Source organism: Staurois parvus, unplaced genomic scaffold (genome assembly GCF_062004578.1).
Source record: "Staurois parvus isolate SC_StPar_1 unplaced genomic scaffold, SC_StPar_1.0 ptg000251l, whole genome shotgun sequence".
NCBI classification, from domain to species: Eukaryota; Metazoa; Chordata; class Amphibia; order Anura; family Ranidae; genus Staurois; species Staurois parvus.
Window position 1 is genome coordinate 251,384 of NW_028318047.1, and position 6,868 is coordinate 258,251.

Genomic DNA, 6,868 nt, shown 5'->3' on the forward strand with positions numbered 1-6,868 from the left:
GTGGGAGGAATCATGTCCCATCATTGATATCAGTGGCAGGAATAGTACCCCATCATTAGTATCAGTGGGGGGAATAGTGCCCCATCTTTGGTGTCAGTGGGAAGAATCGTGCCCCATCATTGGTGTCAGTGGGAGGAATAGTGTCCCAACATTGGTGTCAGTGGGAATAACAGTATCCCATCATTGGTGTCAGTGGGGGGTGGAATAGTGCCCCATCATTGGTGTCAGTGGGGGGGAGGAATAGTGCCCCATCGTTGGTGTCAGTGGGGGGGAGGAAAAGTGCCCCATCGTTGGTGTCAGTGGGAGGAATAATGCCCCATCATTGGTATCAGTGACACCAATGATGGGGCACTATTCCTCCCACTGACACCAATGACACTTGCTGACCCCTGTTGCAGTATGGTGCTGCTGCAGCCAGCATATGTGGTTGCAGCAGCACCTCTGTACGGCACACTTACCGGCCGCTCCTTCACTCGATTTTCACGGGGCCGCTCGGCTTTGCCTCTTCGCTGGTGATTGGCCGCCTGTGTGCCTTTCCTGAACTACAGTTCTGGCGGCCAATCACCGGTGAGGAGGCGGAGCCGAGCAGCCGCGCGAACATCCAGTGGCCGAACTGAATCAAGGAGCAGCCGCACTTCCTGGACCGGATCGTCGTGGGACCGGAGCCAGGTAAGAAACAGCAGCCCCTGCCCACCCCTGTATTCAGTGTCCCTTCCGTTGGAAGGGGGGGGCGGCAGCGGCACTGCGCCACCCCCCTAAAAAGTGTCAGCATGCTGTATACCGGCGTATAAGACGACCCCCGACTTTTGAGAAAATTTTCAAGGGGTAAAAAGTCGTCTTATATGCCGGAAAATACGGTATATATATATATATATATATATATATATATATATATATATATATATAACCCACATGCGCTAGTGTGTTTGAACACCATCTTGAAGCAATCCAGAAGAAGCTGCATATTTGGTGAGCAGACTTGATAATCCTAATCGTTGATAACTTCATAATTATATTTGACAATCTGAATGCATTTTAATAGAGGCTATTTGCCTGGTTTTCTCCTCATAGTCTGTAACACCTACATTTGGTACCTTTATACATCTTTTTGAGAACCTATGTAATCTACTTTGGGGGTCCTAATCCTTAGATGTCTTGTCTACATGACACAGTTAATGTTAAGTCCTGTCTTAATTCTATGGCAAGAGGATTTAGCCCTAGCAGTGAAGATTTGTGAGGATAGCTGTTGTCCTACTCAATGGGTTCATCTGAGAATTTCTTTTGCTTCCAGTGCTATATACACGGCTCAAAAAAATTAAAGGAACACTTTTTAATCAGAGTATAGCATCAAGTCAATTAAACTCCTGAGATATTGATCTGGTCAGTTAAGTAGCAGAGGGGATTGTTAATCAGTTTCAGCTGCTTTGGTGTTAATGAAATTAACAACAGGTGCACTAGATGGGCAACAATGAAACAATCCACAAAACAGGAATAGTTTTACAGGAGGAGGACACTGACATTTTTTCCGCTACTCATCTTTTCTGACTGTTTTTCACTAGTTTTGCATTTGGTTAGGGTCAGTGTCACTACTGTTAGCATGAAGCGATACCTGGAACCTACAGAGGTTGCACAGGCAGTCCAACTCCTCCAGAAGGTTTGCTGTATCTCCCAGCACAGTCTCAACAGTATGGATGAGATTCCAAGAGACTGGTAGTTACTCCAGGAGAGCTGGACAGGGTGGTAGAAGGTCCTTAACCCATCAGCAGGCCCTGTATCTGCTCCTTTGTGCAAAGAGGAACAGGATGAGCACTGCTAGAGCCCTACAAAATGACCGCCAGCATGTCACTGGTGTAAATGTCTCTAACCAAACAATTAGAAACAGACTTCATGAGGGTGGTCTGAGGGCCCGACGTCCTCTAGTGGGCCCTGTGCTCACTGCCATTTGTCATTGAACACCAGAATTGGCAGGTCTGCCACTGGCACCCTATGCTTTTCACAGATGAGAGCAGGTTCACCCTAAGCACATGTGACAGACGTGAAAGGGTCTGGAGAAGCTGTGGAGAATATTATGCTGCTTGTAACATCATTCAACATGACTGTTTTGGAGGTGGGTCAGTGATGGTCTGGAGAGGCATATCCATGGAGGGACGCACAGACCTCTACAGGCTAGACTACTAAACAATATGATAGTGTGACAAGAACACGCCTATCTGAAAAAGAAGGTTTCTAAAAGATCCACGCGGAGTAGTATGAATTCAAATGAATTTAACAATACTTTATTTGATCACATAGATCATGGGGAGGTTAAACATGAGCACGGTGTACATATGAAAAATAAAATCATGTTTAAAAACACTTAGCGTCTTCAATTTAGGGTCATCTTAGCCAACAGAGCACCATATAAGGCAGAGTAGTGTAATGATGGAATAGTTATCCTGGATTTCCGTAGGTTTCCTGCTTAATATTTGTGTGAACCGTATATTCAGTGGGTGTGTTCCCAGTATATGTCAGGGACCTCCTGGAATGTACAAGCTGGAACACAAAAATACATGGTATGTATCTAGCAATATGGAAACCAAATCACATCCAAAATTTACCAGGCCTCCCTCCACAATAGTCAATGGATACTACTGTTACCTTCTCAAAGGTGAGACTATCATACCCGCCTCTCAAATGTAGGGACTTCCTGGATAGCCACCCCAAATGGAACAAGGTCCACAGTACCAAATGATTCTGAGGATATACATAGAAAAAGATAATAAATGTGTAGATCATGGGCATCAGGTAACCCCGAAAACAAAACACACATAGAGATGTGGATATATGACCATCAATGAGGATCAAGAAGACTCCTGTCGACTTGAACTAAGATCAGGTCCTTGATGCTTTTCCAAAAATGCATATGGGGGTGAGGGACCAGGTATACACGATGCGTGGATTTCAAACACATATAGTGTGTATATAGCATATAGCAGGCCGTAGATACCTGAATTTAATATACCCAGTAAAGGGTTTCCAAAAATTGCTCAATTTGAGAAGGTTATTTGCGGTTTTATAAGGATGTGGCTATGTCACAGCAAAAGAATACCTGAATAGGATAGCGTATATATATATATATATATACAGTTGCAAGAAAAAGTATGTGAACCCCTTGGGATTACGTGGAGTTTTGCATGAATTGGGCATAAAATGTGCTCTGAACGTCATCTAAGTCACAACAATAGAAGAACACAGTCTGCTGAACATAATACTACACAAACATTAGATGTTGCCATGGTTTAATTGCACATAACATGTAAACATTCGCAGTGCAGGGAGGAAAAAGTATGTGAGGCCCTAGCTTAATGACTTCTCCCAGAGCTAATTGGAGCCAGGAGTGAGCCAACCTTGACTCCAATCAGTGTGATGATACTGGATGTGTTGCTGACAGCTGTCCTGCCCTTAAAAAACACACACCTGTTTTGGGTTTACTGGTTTCAAGAAGCACTGTCTGATGTGAACCATGCCTCGCAGAAAAGAGCTCTCAGAAGACCTACGATCAAGAATTGTTGACTTGCATGAAGCTGGAAAGGGTTACAAAAGTATCTCCAAAAGCCTTGATGTTCATGTGTCCACGGTAAGACAGACTGTCTACAAATGGAGAAAGTTTAGCACTGTTGCTACTCTCCCTAGGCGTGGTTGTCCTGTAAAAATGACTGCAAGAGCACAGCGCAGAATGCTGCATGAGGTAAAGAAGAATCCCAGAGTGTCGGCTAAAGACCTACAGAAATCTCTGGCACATGCTAACATTTTTGTTGACACATCTACAATAAGGAAAACATTAAACAAGAATGGAGTACATGGGAGGACACCACGGAGGAAGCCATTGCTGTCCAAAAAGAATATTGCAGCACGTTTGAAGTTTGCAAAAGAGCACCTGGATGTTCCACAGCACTACTGGCAAAATATACTGTGGACAGATGAAACCAAGATTGAGTTGTTTGGGAAGAACACACAACACTATGTGTAGAGAAAAAAAGGCCCAGCACAGCAACATCAAAACCTCATCCCCACTGTGAAACATGGCGGAGGGAGCATCATGGTTTGGGGCTGCTTTGCTGCCTCAGGGCCTGGACGGATTGTTGTCATTGATGGGAAAATGAATTCCAGAGTTTATCAAGACATTTTGCAGGAAAACGTACGACCATCTGTCCGCCAACTGAAGCTCCGCAGAGGATGGGTGATGCAACAGGACAATGACCCAAAGCATACAAGTAATTCAACAAAACAATGGCTGCAACATCACAGAATACGCCTTCTGGAGTGGCCCAGTCAGAGTCCTGACCTCAACCCGATTGAAATGCTGTGGCATGACCTGAAGAGAGCGATTCACACCAGACATCCCAAGAATATTGCTACACTGAAACAGTTTTGTGAAGAGGAGTGGTCCAAAATGACTCCAGATCGTTGTGCAGGTCTGATCTGCAACTACAGGAAACGTTTGGTTGAGGTTATTGCTGCCAAAGGGGGGTCAACCAGTTATTAAGTCCAAAGGTTCACATACTTTTTCCTCCCTGCACTGTGAATGTTTACATGTTATGTGCAATTATACCATGGCAACATCTAATGTTTGTGTAGTATTATGTTCAGCAGACTGTGTTCTTCTATTGTTGTGACTTAGATGACGTTCAGAGCACATTTTATGCCCAATTCATGCAAAACTCCACGTAATCCCAAGGGGTTCACATACTTTTTCTTGCAACTGTATATATATGTAGATTCTCCTCCTGAGAGGATTTCCAAAAAATTCCCCGAGTATACAGGGTAAATTAGGCCCATACAACATGCCCTATGAACACCATGTAGGCTCTGTAAATCTCAACAGCCGTAAGCTTTTAAATAACTTGCCACCGGTGGAAGATATGTTTCCCTGAGGGATTGCCGTTTGCGAACCGCTGTGATAATAGCCCACTGGTAGTTCTCAAAAGGTCTTGGGCCTACCTAACAGGGAGCTGTGACACCGCCGTTCCTTCCCGCCTTGTGGGCGCCGCACCCTGTGAAGACGCCGAGCGTAGTGACGTCAATACGTTGACGCGTTTCGTCCGCCAATCACCGCAGACTTCGTCAGAACTGGGAGGGGACTTCAGTCCTTTGCCTTATATGGTGCACTAATTGCATACCAAAAAGTCTCCACCTCGCCATCTTGTGTTGAAAGAATATCACTACATTGGGAATATCCAAAAGTGAATTAAAACATATATCTTGAATTTTAAAATGATTGCTGGATGTGGAAGAGGAGCCCAATTACTATGGATCAAATCATCTTCCAAGAGAATGATAAACAGGAGATTATTATTAGCATATTTCACTTTCACATAGGGAAACATCAAAACCAAGTCCAGCTACCAAGATTTCAAAAACAGTCCTATTGTTCTATATGCTCACCACCTAATAAGAGTAGAAAGAATTGAACAATTAGGTTCATATTTTGTCCACAGAGGCCCATATTTAGTTCATATATAAGGTATCGCAATGTAGATTATAGCTCAGGGTATATAGAGAGTTCAAGGGAATTTATTTCAAAAACACCCCAAAGTTAAGTTCTGTGTTTAGTCCAGATGGGACAAGTGCCCCTAGGGTATAAATCCAGAATTTTTCTTTTTGTAGGAGGACTTTATCAAAATCACCCCGACGAGCCGAAATATTCAGCAGAAAGATCTCTACAGGCTAGACAATGGCACCTTGACTGCCATTAGGCATCAGGATGAAATCCTTGGATCCATTGTCAGACCCTACACTGGTGCCGTGGGTCCTGGGTTCCTCCTGGTGCATGATAATGCCTGGCCTCATGTGGCGAGAGTATGCAGGCAGTTCCTGGAGAATGAAGGAAATGATACCATTGAATGGCCCCCACGCTCACCTGACCAAAGACCAATAGAACACCTCTGGAATATAATGTTTTGGTCCATCGGACGCCGCCAGGTTGTGCCTCAAACTGTCCAGGATCTCATTGATGCCCTAGTCCAAATCTGGGAGGAAATACCCCAGGACACCAGCCATTGTCTCATGAGGAGCATGCCCCGACTTTTGTCAGGCATGCATACAAACATGTTGGGGCCATACAAAATACTGAGTACCATTTTGAGTTGCTCCAATGAAATTTCATCAAAATGGACTAGCCTGCTGCATCATTTTTTCACTTTGGTTTTCGGGGGGGTGTCTTTAAATTCAGTCCTCTGTAGTTTGGTCATTTTCATTTCCATCAAACGATGGGGCATCCTTATGTTCCTAACACTTTACCCAGTCCATATCAGTATAGATATCCGGCATGATATTTTTCTCCATTGAGACTTGTTTTCCAAGTGCTCCTTTAACTTATTTGGGCGGTGTATTTGCACCAAGTGCCCCCCCTAGATTTGTGGTCTCTCCACGAGCCAGCAGAGACTTACTGAGATTGTTAGCCCCCCCCCCCTTACACACACACACACACACACACACTGAATTTTAATATCTTGCATATACAGTATTTATAGGTTATCTTTTTTTTTAATATGAGCATTTATTTGACATTATTATAGTGACCTACCTATTGCTGGTGATTCTAGGTCCTGAAAAAGTGGGTTTCCCATGAAACGTGCCGACCTGAAAATTATGGTCACCACTGTTCACAAAACTTATTGATGTTCCTTTGCAATGCTTTTAGAAATTGTGTCTGTTATATACTTTTAATGTATACAAAAATAAAAGTGTACAAATATTTTTTATTTTTAAAGATGGTTACTATTGCTAGTTTTACGCACTGGGGATATTTTTAAAGTCCCCTTTCAATATACATCGTTTTGTATTATCTCTACAGGGATGATATTCCCTCGTGGGAGGTTGTATTATA

General features: G+C 43.6%; 1 long non-coding RNA gene across 1 annotated transcript; it reads right to left on the bottom strand.

Moving 5' to 3' along the window:
- Positions 1 to 2,254: 2,254 nt before the first annotated feature.
- On the bottom strand, positions 2,255 to 2,810 carry LOC149459614 (uncharacterized). Its single transcript, XR_016313241.1, has 2 exons — positions 2,638 to 2,810; positions 2,255 to 2,532 (listed from the first exon to the last, which is right to left on the bottom strand). It is a non-coding gene; the product is annotated as an uncharacterized LOC149459614 (long non-coding RNA).
- Positions 2,811 to 6,868: the final 4,058 nt, after the last annotated feature.